Source organism: Mus caroli, unplaced genomic scaffold (genome assembly GCF_978045245.1).
Source record: "Mus caroli unplaced genomic scaffold, Mus_caroli_1 scaffold_2, whole genome shotgun sequence".
Taxonomy (NCBI): domain Eukaryota; kingdom Metazoa; phylum Chordata; class Mammalia; order Rodentia; family Muridae; genus Mus; species Mus caroli.
Genome location: NW_028227257.1, coordinates 113,877,285 through 113,891,599, shown reverse-complemented (window position 1 = coordinate 113,891,599; position 14,315 = coordinate 113,877,285). Strand labels below are relative to the sequence as shown.

General features: G+C 38.4%; 1 protein-coding gene across 1 annotated transcript in view; it reads right to left on the bottom strand.

Annotated features, from left to right (window-relative positions):
• Scn7a (sodium voltage-gated channel alpha subunit 7) overlaps positions 1 to 10,567 on the bottom strand; it is a 107,936-nt gene extending 97,369 nt beyond the window's left edge. Inside the window, exon 1 of the mRNA XM_085834812.1 lies at positions 10,339 to 10,567. The gene's annotated coding sequence lies outside the window, so the exon portion shown is untranslated. The remainder of the gene's footprint in view (positions 1 to 10,338) is intronic.
• Positions 10,568 to 14,315: the final 3,748 nt, after the last annotated feature.

Genomic DNA, 14,315 nt, shown 5'->3' with positions numbered 1-14,315 from the left:
TTGCAAGAGCTATAGTTTACCTGTCAGTAGAGAGCTGGAATCTGAAGAGAGTACCTCTAGTAAGTAGACAGGGTCCCCAGTAGAGAGATGGGGTCCTTAACCTACCTTCAAAATTTTTGGTCCAGAGTTGTTCCTGTCTAAAAGAAATGCAGGAACAAGAATGGAGCAGAGACGGAAAGAAAGACCATCCAGTGACTGGCCCAACTTGGAATCCAGCCCATGCTTAGGCACCAAACCCCGACATTATTACTGATGCTATGTTGTACTTGCAGACTGGAGCCTAGCATGGATGTCCTCTGAAAGACTCTACCAGCGCTGACTAAGACAGATGCAGATACTCACAGCCAACCACTGGACTGAGTTCGGGGATCCCTACGGAAGAGTTAGCGGAAGAATCAAAGGAAATGAAGAAGATATCAACCCCATAGGAAGACCAACAATGTCAACTAACCTGTATTCCTGGGAGCTCCCAGAGACTTAGCCACCAACCAAAGAGCATGCACAGGCTGGTCTGAGAGTCCCTGCACATATGTATCAGAAGATGACCTTGTCTGGGAGTGGATGTTCCTAATCCTGGAGAGATTTGATACCCTAGATAAGGAGTATGGATGAACTGACTGATGCCTGTGAACAAAAGAGACTCATAATGAGAACTATCTCTAGAGTGGAGAAGCTCTCACAGCCAGCTGAGTTCCTGTATCATTCTGGTGTCTTCATTCTGACTTCCTTGCCCCCTCACTGTTGCTTAGCTTCTCAACAGGTGAAGTAAGCATGTAGATTCTAATCTGGTTTTCTGAATTAATGACCAGACAGAGGAGTTTAAAACTATTTTCCAAGAGTCCAACCCTAAGCATCTAACATCTTCTCTGCCTATGTTAGCTTGACATGGACCCAAAACCTTCAACAATGTGCTAGACTCTGGGCAGGTGATTCAACGTAATGGGGTCTGAATTACATTTTGGAAGCCTGTAGTCTCTGAGAGAACAAACAGTAAGTAAGGTTCAGTAGCTGATTTGAGTACTGTTGAGTGACACGATCATATTGGTATTGCTGAAGAGAATCATATATACAGTTCTTGGCTGTATATCAGCATTCTCCCTGGGCCTATCTATCAAAAATGAAGAATCAGTGGTCGAAGTCAGACAACGTCAGAGTATCTGGGTTGCATGAAGTGAAGCTGACACAGACAGAAAGCTACTAGGCTCTACTCAAACATCTTCACACAACTCTACAGCATGCACAACACTGGATTTCATTTTTCTTCTGTTTTAGTCTTAACAGACATTATTAAATTAGATGGATCAAGCATAAAGTAGTATCAGTGGGGAAAAATAGCTTCTTAGGAACCTCTGCTCCTCCAGAAGATTCACATTATTTGCTTCTCTTTGGGCATCCACTTCCCCTCAGCTGAACAGTTTTGTTCATCATTTTCTGAGTATGTGATGATAGACTTATCAGGGTGGTATGCAGGTAACAGAGGACCTCAGACACCTGGACACCAAAGCCCTGGAGTTTGAGATTAAACTCTTGGGGACCTCCCTTGCATTCTATCTTGTGTCTACTTGCTGCCTAGTTGCTAACTAACTACTTTCTCATTTTTCTTCGATTTTTTTTTCTTTTCTTCCTAGGATACCCTATCCTATCTTCAAATTGTACAGACACAAGTCCTCCGTAGTTGGATTCAGTTTGAGGGCACATCAGTTGTGGAAGAAAGCTATCAACATTTTCTTTAATTCTCCAAAGAATTCCAACATAGATAATGAATTGCATGGCCATCTAACTCCTTAGCCCATATCAGGCTTCAATGAATGCAGCTCACTAGGTTAGGCCAGCTTTAGAAGGATTTTCTGCCCACAACTGATCTTCCATCTTAGAAATAATGAAGGACATGAAAAAAAATGGAAAGTTATGGTCATTTTTTTTTCTTATCCCTATTCCCAATACGCCCTATCTGTACTGGCTAGTTTTGTGTCAATTTGACACAGCTGGAGTTACCATAGAAAAAGGAGCTTCAGTTGAAGAAATGCCTCTATGAGATACAGCTGTAAGGCATTTTCTCAATTAGTGATCAAGGGGAAAGGCTTCTTGTGGGTGGGACCATCTCTAGGCTGGTAATCTTGGTTCTATAAGAGAGCAGGCTGAGCAAGCCAGGGAAACAGGCCAGTAAAGAACATCCCTCCATGGCTTCTGCATCAGCTTCTGCTTTCTGACCTGCTTGAGTTCCAGTCCTGACTTCCTTTGGTGATGAACATCAGTATGAAAGTGTAAGCCAAATAAACCCTTTCCTCCCCAACTTGATGTTTGTGCAGGAATAGAAACCCTGACTAAGACACCCATCCTCCCCACATGAACGCCTTTTCTTAAACAGATATCTAGAGTAAAATCTGCAATGATGCAGCCAACCCACACAGCAAATCCTCCAGAGATCTGAGGTAACCACCCAGTCTTTCTTCATGTATGTTCCTATTTTAGGGTATTTATTCTATTAACATTTAAATAATTAATCAGCAAGCTTTCTGGAACCAGGAGGAGTTTATCAGGAAACAAGTGTTTAGATTAGTTTTGACAGAGAATTATACTAGATATCATCTGTACACATCTGAATATAGATATACATGTTCAAATTTTTGATGAACTTCCAAAATGCTTTAGGCTAAAACATAAGAACATAGAGGACAGAGAAGGGGACTAAAACTGAAGAATATGGAAAAAGAAAACCAGCAGTTTCATACAGTGGATCCATTAAGTGAAGGTGGCATCTCAGATGCAGGTTTTAGGCAGTCATAATAATATGAAAGTATTTCTCATTTAATAGTTGTCAAACTCTTTTGAATGAATGGTGTTCAACATCAGACAAGAGCAATGCATGACATCATCATGCCCTTGCCTATCAAATAGCTGTTCAGATTTTTGTTAGAACAATGATAGTTATAAGTCTACCATTCTATGTTAAATTAGATTTGCTTCAGACTAGAAGGTGCCACCAGCTTAAGTGAAAGGCAGAGAAATGAAACCATTTAACAGGATATGAGTTTTTGAGACTATAAGAAGCCAACTGCTAATCAATTTAGCCATTTAATGGTCAATTTGGACTGACATCTTTGGTTGTGGCTGCCTCACTGCACTTAGTAGATGTATTGTAGCTTATATTTCATCTTTGCTGCATTCTAGTGGGACTCACAGCTGAAACATCTGATATATTCTTTTCACTCAAAGCTCTCTGACTATTTTCCCCATGGAGTATTACACATAAATCTTATTCAGTATGTTGTTCTTTTCTTTTTTTAAAATTGGAGTATATGAAATATACAATCATTGATTTCTGAAAGCTGAAGCTTACAAGGAAAGATGATTGTAGGTAATAAAATTCTGAGAAGCCTTAATAAAATTATCATAATCAATAATTTTAATGGTGAAACTCTATAGTGACATAAAAGAGAATTATCTCAGTTATCAGCCTTTGGTTGACTGGCATATGTTGGTATGCAATGGGTACTATGATACATTTGAGATCAGAGTATAATTTTCTGTATTATTTTTTTCTTTAGGATAACATGCTTTTCAGTTGGTATAGATTGTGAAAACCCAGAAATTGAAGTCATACAGTGAAAATTTGAGAATAAGAGTATTTTGACTGAGATAACAGCAGTCTGCCTATAAGCCATCTGGAATACTTCTTTTGTTTAATCTCCTTGTTGTTCTACTTTTCCTAAATTTGGATTGGTTATTGTTGGTATCTGCTTCCCAGTCTGTAACTTGTTCTAGAATTTTATCTAGCCTGATCTATGGACAATTTGTACACCGTCTTTGGACATAAGCTTTTGAAGTTCTGATCTGTAACCGGGTCAACTAATTTTGGCTGTAAGCAGTTCACTAAATCATGTGATGGCATTAAACTTTGTGTTCTAAGTTATCTAGGAATGACTTATTATAGATGGGAAGATTTGCAGAGATAAATGAAAACATTACATGATTTAATGTAAGAAACTTAAAATTTTACAGATTTTGGAACCCATAAAGGCATCCTGAAATCAAGCCTCTATGAATGCCAAGGTGATATTTAAGTTAATGTTGTAAAATATATTTCTGATTCATGTACATTATAACACCTCTCTCTATCTCTCTGTCTCCATCTCTGTCTCCCTCTCTCTCTGTGAATGTGTGTGTGTGTGTGTGTGTTTGTGTGTGTGTATGCATGTAGGGACTGTGATCAGAATTTTTAAGAGATTGTCATCATGATCACTTTAGTTACACCATTATTTACCATGGGAATAATACAGAAGCAACCTCTGTGTCTATCAACAGAAGAAATGGTAAATCAGATATATAAAATTCAGCCATAAAGAGAAAGGAAAGTCAATTATTTACATTCCTTTTGGTTAGATTATAATTCTTAAAATTTTTATTCAGGATTTTATGAATTATGAGTTATAAATATTGGTTTAATATGTGAGGAAGTGCCAACAAGGCTTAAGAACAGACTTTGTCACTGTTTTTAATGGGGTCTGCAACCCTATAGGAGGAACAACTATATGAACTAACCAGTACCCCCACCCAGAGCTGTGTCTCTAGTTTCATATGTAGCAGAGTGGCCTAGTTGTCCATCAATGGGAGGAGAGGCCCTTGGTATTGCAAAGATCATGTGCCCCAGTACAGGGGAATGCCAGGGCCAGAAAGTGGAAGTGGGTTGGGGAGCAGGGTGGGGAAAAGGTATAGGTGGCTTCGGGGATAGCATTTAAAATGTAAATGAAGAAAATATCTAATAAAAAAAAGACAAATTTTACTTACAGTCTAGCAAACATAGATTTTACAATGCCTCAATTGTATAACTAGGATTCACTGTGTTTGAATATGTCTTGTATTGAAGGAAGAGGAACTAGTGTCAACAACATTCAGAGTGGCAGAGTCAGCTTAATTATAAGAGCAGTGGCAAGACAAACTTTTAAATTGCTAAGAATTATTGTACAGAAAAGTCCCAGAAACCACAGAATAACACACACTATAGCCACTCCTTTCAGCTGCCACAAGAATTACATGGCAAGAGCCTATTGTAAAGCCACACACACATTGACTGTAGGACACAGAGAACTTATGCTCAAAATGAACTAGAAGCTTCCTGCCTGCTAAGCGATTTCATATTTTTGAAAGATGCTATACAGATAGCTGGAAGAGAGAAGTCATGAGGTGTCTTTCCCAGTGGTAGGCGTTGAATGCTATTATACTGACATGACAGGCAAGATCTGCCTACTGGTGCAGTAGTGGGAACTATTACTGAGTAGCCATTCCCTTATGGTTAGAATAGAGGTTTGTCTCACAAGAGGTAAGAAATACTTGATAGAAATGCCCATGGCTCCTTGGAGAGATAATATACCCTTAGAGGTACTTACTATTATGGTTTTGCTAAAGCAACATGATATTAAAATGTCTTCAAAATATTGTTTATTACTACTATGGATAGGATGGTACTCTCATCCTTGATTAGAGAAGTGGCTTGCTTTTCAGTTAAATAGCAATGAATGCAGAATAGCTGCTTATGGTGCAAAGAATAATAAATAATGACTGTCTATATCAGTGGTGATCAACCTTCCTAATGCTCTGATCCTTTCACAGAGTTTCTTATATTGTAGTGACCCCAACCATAAAATTATTTTCCTTTCTACTTCATACCTGTAATTTTGTGACTTTTATAAAACATTATGTACATATTTTTGAAGATAGAGAATTGCCAAAAGGGTTGCAGCCCGTACATTGAGAACACTGTTCTCTGGCCATGCCACCACAAATACAGTCTGTGCCACTTCAGAATAAGTGACAGAAAGGTCATTGAAATTATGAACTCAGGAGGTGTGGTTTCCTCCATTGGGTTTCACAAGATAGGGCCAGTAAACATTCAGTCCTGGCTATTCTATTCTTTGGATGAAAAGATCTTCCCAAACTCAAAGGATCCATTATTACCACTGGGATGTGAGGTCTTTCTAGTTGATATTGTATTACCCAGGAGATACAGAAGAGGACCTAGACAGAGAAAATGAGATATATTTCTATAAGTTAATTCAACATAAAGAAAGATATCATTATAGCTGGGAATCTATTGGGTATTAATAGATGCTAGGAAAGTGGGATGTCTCCCTCCTCCCACCCAGTGGTAAGTTCTATTGGTGAGTCCACCATGCTCCAGCAGATTGCTTTACACAATGCCTTACAGACAGAGCCCTAGTTAGATTTTGTGAGTCAAAACATAAGATAAAAACCAAAACTAACTGAAACAAAATGCCATGACAATGGGAAGGAGAGCTGCCGGAAGGAGGGAGAACTGGTAGGGAAAGAAGGGGAATAAGAGAGTGTAAAGGGAGGCGAGTATTCTCGAGATGCATTATATACATTTATGAAGCCATCAAAGGTGAATCTTTATTTTTTTAAGGAAGAAACAATACACTCTACGTTCAATACGAATTTGAATGTCTGCAAGGACACACAGGGTATCAAGTCTGTGGAAGGTGATTTCAACACAGTGAGCTTTCATAACTAGTCAGACAATATAATTATGGGAGAACTCCAGGCACCAGGGTGAAAGCTGTTCATGTGACCAATATCCATTTGAATGTTTCTATGCCAATTTCATGGTTCCCTAGGAAGGTCTACTACTGAGATTGTGAAATCTACCATGCTGTGCTTGTCTTCTCTACAAAACAAGCATGCTAGGGAAAAGCCAAAAACTTTCGAAATTAAATATTCTTACAAGCCTAGTCTGTCTAACCTTTGACCAGAAACAGCTGGCCAGAGGCCATTTAAGACCTCAAAGGAGAGGAATGCTCTCTTGTCTCTGTTTGAGAAATAAAAAGGGATCCAGAAATGAATGTAGCTTGTACCATTCCCAGCAACCCTAAGATCTTTGGACAACAGTATTAGATGCCAACGGATCTATGCAATGTTTTTGAATCCAGAATGGGATATTTCCTGGAAGCCCAAAGAATTCTTGGGACTGCCACTTTACTTCTCTAGATCGTCCTGCGTCTGCCTGACATTTTAGGATCCCAGAGTCCTCCCAAACCACTGAAGGCTTTCAAATATGAAAACTAAATGTAATAGCTGCCCACCAATTTCAAATAGGAGAGCAACACCAGGGAAACTTTGAAATAAAACTGAGCTGAATGACAATGAATTTGTTTTTAATCTCACTTTGCACTGGGCAAAACCATGACCAACGTAGGCCTATATGGTCAAGGGAAGATAGAATCTATGGACCAGAGCCAAAGTGGCAACCTATACTCTGTGATTCAGACAGTGAAGACTCTGTTGAACTGGAAAGCTTCACTCTTTATGTTTAAAACACAGAATATAGAATATTCCACTGGACACAGTTTATTCATTCAAGAACTATGCTACCCAAAGAATCAGCATCTGGAATTCTAGTTAGAAAGCAAACATTCTAATTGTAGACATTTTAAGTTTGATATTTTTTTATGAGCAGGACCCTATGTTTAACTTTTCTTTCAGTCAAGAACTTTGAGACCTATACAATGAGATTGATACTCGACCCTGCTGCGGAGCTATCCCCAGTTATTTTCAGCTATCATCAGCAGAGTGAGCTGAATCAACAAAGCTGGACCAACAACAGGAAAACTTAATTGTTTGGTATAGGAGAACAGAGTACAATAAGAGAGATCCTGGTTTATAAGGAAAGAAGCAGTAGCCACATAAATATATGCAAATCAAAACCTTAACCGAGTCAAGAGATAGGACACAGCATATCCATAGCAACCATGATATGAAAGCGTTCTATTCAAAGCCAAAGGCTCCATCTTTCAATGTTTGGGAGATAAGACTTTGCCTAGCTGATGTTATATCACCCAGGAGATGCAGGAGAGAGGAAGGCTAATACAAGGGAAATGATGACTGTTTTACAAATTAAGCTCATAGGAAGAAAGAATCTTTGCTAACAGTCAGTGGAGGCTGGTAGGGGTTATAGATAGTCTCATGATCAGCATTAATATTGGCTTGTGAAAATGAAAGGCCAGAATCCCAAAAAATGTAACAATAATTTAAGATATAGAGACCATGAATTTGTGAGAAAGCAATGAGGTGGGAATGAAAAGGGTAACGAGGTAAAAATGAGGTAAGCAAAGGGGGTAAGATACTGTAATTATATTGTAATTTCAAAGATTAAATATATATTTGAAAGAATGTCTGTGAACTAATGATTCTACCATAAATTCTGAAGACAAGGTTTAAATTGTGGCTAGAGAGAGTTGTGTGTGAATCTCTGGGTCCTGCTCTGACATGCAGAGCTTACTCCAGTGAGGTTTATAATTGGAAACATTAGCATAATTCTTATCCAAGGAAAGGCTCAGGCAGGATATTGACTTTCTACTCTCTCTCTCTCTCTCTCTCTCTCTCTCTCTCTCTCTCCTGTGTATCTCTTATATGTGTGCACCAGAACTTGTGGTGGATGATTCTCCATTTCTAATCTGATAAGACATGTATCACCTCAGTTGAGAAATTTCAATCATAGCACACATCATACCTTGTCCATTTATTTGCTCCACGAGAACCAAGAGACAGAATGTCCAGTGCCCAAATGTTTGGTTCTTACCCCACTTCTCCAGGTGAGACTGATAAGCAGCTGGACAGGTCCCTAACATATCATCCAAGGTAGACAACCCCTATTTCATAGTCTCATGACCAATTTCAGTTAATTCTGTGATTTTAGATATATCCATGAGTAAAGGGGAGCTCAGGTTACCCTATGCAGAACTGTAAGACTGAATAATGAATATCCGAAACCAAGGACTTTTAATGCCTAAACTTGATTGAATTCATATTAATAACTATATCAAATAAATTCCAAATGGTCTACTTGCTATGTTTAACATTTTTAACTCAGAAAGTAAGGCCACACACCAAAAGCAAAATTTGAAATTAAAAAGAGATAAAGAATAGATCATATTTACAGTAGACCTAAGAGAGTTATAATATGAGTGGTACCCCATTTAGAAGGATGAACTCTTACAGGTTATACTATCCTTTCAAGGGTATGCATGATGAGAGGCATAATCGACTTTCTCTTACTCTCCTAATTCTAGAACAGTTTGTCTAAAGACCCCCATCTTTCCATATGGATGCTACAGTTCAAATGGGAGTCACACTGGTGAATTAGGGAAAAAACAATAGTTACACAAATGATTACTTTCATAATACAATTCACACCGTCTATATTAGTTCTTAGCAGGAATTAGTTAAATATCATTTTTAAAAGTCAGGAGAACAAATTATGATGACGTTAAGAATATATTAACAATTCACATTGTTACACCAAATGCAAATGAAGTATTATAATTCTAAATTCCCCAAATGTTATGACTGGGATTCTATTTCAATTAGTAGATAGCCCAATAACTCGTCAAATGATTACTCAGAGTATGAAAGTAGGAGGGTAACTGTAAAGTGAGTGAAAGAAGCCCACAGAAGAGGAAAGGGGCTTTTATTTCTTATGGGTCTTGTCTGTACTACTTGTAAAAGTAGCAGCTGATAATAGCACCTCAGAGCTAGTCATGGCAGGCAAGGTGGCAGGATTCTGAACACTCCACAGCAGGTTCCTTCTACTGTGCTTTATATTCTCTCTAAATGCCTACCAAAATACTTCCACCCTTCTATTTCAGTTTTTCCTGACCAAAATCCACATGGCACATTGAACAAGTCTATCAGCTGAGAGGATTATATGGATCCAGCATTAGCACTGCTCTGATAATTTTGTAAGTGTTGGAGGTATCACAACCAGAATAGCATCATGCAAAAGGACAAAAAGACGTCTAGAAGGAATGAACGTGCTTGAGAGATCACATCATACAGCAAATAAAACGTAAGCCATGTTGAATCAAATACTGTCAAACTCCAATCTGTTCAAAATAAACACACCAATTCCAATAACATTCCTCATCTGTTTTAATACCGAGGCTGGCACATCAAAAGTTCCACTCTTGAATGTACAATATTACCCAAAATACAGAGTCTGAATTCCTTAATAGTATAGTCCAACTCTCATAACCTGCCTCATCTGTTCTGACCATCACTTCCTAGGGAGTTCTAGAAATTTTACAGAACCAGATTGTCTCTTGGTTTCAGTTTACCTGGGTGATATACCTAACCACACATGCAAAGCAAGCACCCACCTTGCAACTGCTAGTTCTGGTCTAGATATTACTGTTCTTTATGATTCTCAAACATTTCCCAAAGATTGTACACGGGGTGGGGCGGGTGAAATGGGATGGAAAAGCGGGGTACAGCCATGAGCTATCCCCATCCTGGGATTGTCACTAAAAGAAAAAAAAATGCACTTACTTGCTGCCAAATGCTAGTCTTCACTAAAACTCCAGCAAGAACCCCAGATGCAAGGCTCATGAGAGCCCTTTGCTCTCCTGGGCTTGTCTTTCTTCTCAGATCTCTACTAAGGAGGTTGTTGCAATGTGGTTGCTGTCCACTGCTGCTTCCAGCTAGACACTCAGCCACCCGGCTAGCTCCACAGACCCAGAGACCACCTACAGACAGATGCCTAGCAAGCCTTGTAGCTGTTTTTTGTTTCCTTTCCCTTCCTGCCTCCCTTCTCTTGGCCACTCCCCCACCCTCATCTCCAGGCCAGTCTGTGACTCTAGAAGCTAGATCAGCGTGGGCGGCTGATATTGACAGAGACCCAGCTGCAGAGGCAATAACAGCTTCAGCAGTGGCTTTGCATTCTCCTGCTCCCTGGGAAGGAGCCAGTCAGTCAAGGGGGATTAGGATTTTGTGAAGAGAGGAGAGAGCTGGGCAAAGACATGAAAGGTCTAAAATGTGGGAGAACAGCAAAAGCAGGATGACGCTAAATTGTATGTTTGTATGCCACTGAGTGTGTAGAAAAAGGGAGGGAAATATATTAAGGGGAGGATGGCAAATGCAGGGTCCTGATCTGCAGAAAGCTTTCCCTACACTGGTCTGGCTGCCCAATAGAACACATGCGGGTAAAATGTCAGCCTGGCCTGTCAGCCTTCAGGATGGGAAACTGGACATTGCAGTGGATGTTGTTCTGTGCAGGTGTGCAACTGCGTAGGAGGTACTTTATTGGAAGACAAAAACCATTGGATATTTGTGTCGAACTCTGGCTACTGGAAGATAAATGAGGCACGGAGGAGACTGTTATTGGTCTTTTAAAAAATCGGCATGTTCTACGTCTAGAATGTGTTCTGAGAGGTTTAGGGAAGATGTACTCATTTATTTGTTTGTTTGTTTTCTGAGATGGAGCAGAGGTTTTGAAACAACATAGACCATTCATTGTATAATCCTATTTTGTCCAGGTTTTATTAAAACTATGGTTTGTTAAAAATCAGCATATGTCCATGAATAAAAAAATATTTTACAGAATTTAACCTAGCACTATTGTCAAACCTAAAAATAAAAGTAACAATTTTGCAATGCCAAATATCCACTTGATTTCTTTCTCAAAGATGGTACATGGATTTCCAGTTTTTCTTGCTCACATTTTGTAGTGTTATTACAAATGCAATTCTTAGTGTGCAAAGTATTGTCTTGGGGGCAATCTGCCATGCTTACCAACACAAGCCTATCTATCTGTTATTATTTCCAACCATAAATAATTTTGTAAAACATTCTCAAAGCTAGGCAAATACCATATGGAAAAATTACTATAGCAGTGTGTGTATGTTTGTGTGTGTGCATGTGTGTGTGTGTTTGTGTGTGTGTGTGAATGCTTGTGTGTGTATATCTTTAAAATTGGTTTAAATGGAGTTATCCTATAGTGGGAGGAGAATTGCCTTCCATGGGCATCAGACGTTTTCCTAATGCAGAATGCCAGCTACAGGTTACTAATTTTTAAGTTGCCCATCAAGTCTCACAGACACCATTTCCAACATTATACACAATTGTTATTCCTCTTGGTTGCCCTTAAGAAATTCTTGTAGACCCTGTTCCTGAAGATGCTGTATACTTGAGTCATAGAATGGGGATATAAATATAACATTCACCTGAAAATTTTGTCCTTATTGGATAGGTTTCATAGTGCTAGAGGGTCCTATATAAAATCTCCAGCCCTGACAAGATATACCCACTATTGCATTGTGACACAAATGTTATTATAATCTCTAATCACGTACTGATTGGATCTAAAGCCCACTCTACAAGACGGAACTTAAACCTCGCATGGTTAACTGGGTCCCAAACCAGTACCCAACTAGATCACAGTTGCTAAGGAAGAACCTTTTTGTTTTATTATGTTGAATGAACACTAAGTTTTAAATTATCTTTTTAAATTAGTGAATTTCACAACCTTCTTCAAAGAAGTTTATTCATTAAATAGAGTTATGCTGCGACAAACAATTGGTCAACACAAAGAATATGGGATGCTTAGTTCTAAAAAGGATATATCACACCCTCTCCTCTCAAGGCTCAGGAATCATTATGGGAGAAGGAAATAAATACATGAGCCAAGAGTACAGGACATCTACAGTGAAACAGTATTTGCAAAGGCATGGGTGGACTCTGGTACAAATGAATGCTCAGCAGTGTGGCTGCATGCACAAGACTGGTATAAGAGAAAGACAAACAAAATCCAGGTACAGGTCAGGGTAGAGCTCAAATATCCTACCTCTATCTGAGCAGCTATTGGTGACTGTTAGAAATTTGGGGAAAGACCCCTGAATGATTGCCTTGTACTTAGACTCATTAGCAGTGCTAAATGGACCTAGGGGGTTAACAACAACAAGTAAGGGGCATATAGAATTTGGAGGGAAAATGGTTGGAGGGGGGAAGCTTAGAAATTGAAGGGAGGCAGTAAGCTGTGAGCTTGGACAAATTAAAATTTGTATGACATTCTTAAGCAATATCTACCAGATGTCTCAAACATGTAATACGTTGTTTGAAAGGAGTACTGACAAGAACAATCTTACATACTGTGTGAGAAAACAGGCAGCTGCCACCTCACGATCTGAGAAGTGAGGTGCAGAGGAGAGCCTTCAGACTGGGTTCACATCGTGAGGTAGAAAGTTTGGTTTTGAAACAGCATATTTTATTATATTTTAATTAAATTATTATATATAAATTATTTATTTAAATTATTATATTTAAATTATTTTAAAACTAATATTCTGCTAACACTGTTAGATAATGGAATTTGCTGAATCATTCCTACAATCATTATTTTCCAAGGAGTGAACTAAACTGTCTCTCTGTTTTTCTCAAGCAGAAAGATGGGTGGAAGGTGGACCCTACTTTATACATACTTTATACAAGCTTTGGACCTTGTCTAGTCTTGTCCATAGTATAATATAATATAATATAATATAATAATTGAATATTTTATTGTATTTTCTAAACTGTTTTATCTTCTGCACATATCCAAATTACAGAAGCTGTGCACCTATTATTCTTCTGACTCATCAAGAAAAACATATTATTTTAAACAGCCCCTTGACCAGGGATCACTATTTTTCTTATAGCCTGTGTAAACACGGGATATTTATTCTAACACCAACAGATCAGTATCAGAAGTGCAGATGGATCTGGACTTTGTTTTTATCTATATAACCATCCCAGAATTTACATAGGCCTGAGTAAATATAAACACAGTAAAATATCAAACTATTCTACCAAACACAAGTACATCTGTTTTTAAAACTACACCTTGAGCTTCACATGTACTCTCTTCAGTTTATCTTAACACACACACACACACACACACACACACACACACACACACACACACACATATATATATGTACATGTATGTATATATATATATATATATATATATATATGACTATAAATTTGAGAGAGAGCATCAGGGAGGTGCATAGAAAGAGTTGGAGGGAAGAAAAGAATAATATGATGTAATTATGTTTAATTTAAAAATACATCTAAAAAATAATTTATTTTGTGGTTGGTAGTATGTTCTCTATCCAAACTCTTGCTGCCACTTTTAACAGCCTTTACATCCATGTGCAGAAGAGACTCAACAGAAGAATTCTCAGGTTTATCTCTAATAGAGAATTCTCTTCTCCATACCACATCAGATAGAGAGTCTCAAAATCACTCTTTTGCTCCTGACCTTGGTTTCTTCTCAGAGATGGAAGGTACCATGCATTTTGGACAAAGAACTTGGAGGATAGGAGCTGGATCTTACCTGAAAGACCCCTCCCTGAAGATTAGTTTTTATATTTATTAGAAGATTCTATGAAAACCACCAAAGAGGAGATGACTCAAACTTCTGCTCAGCTGTGATGCTTGTGAACCAGTACAATGACCAGTATGTCATTGTGCAGTGGAGCAATCAT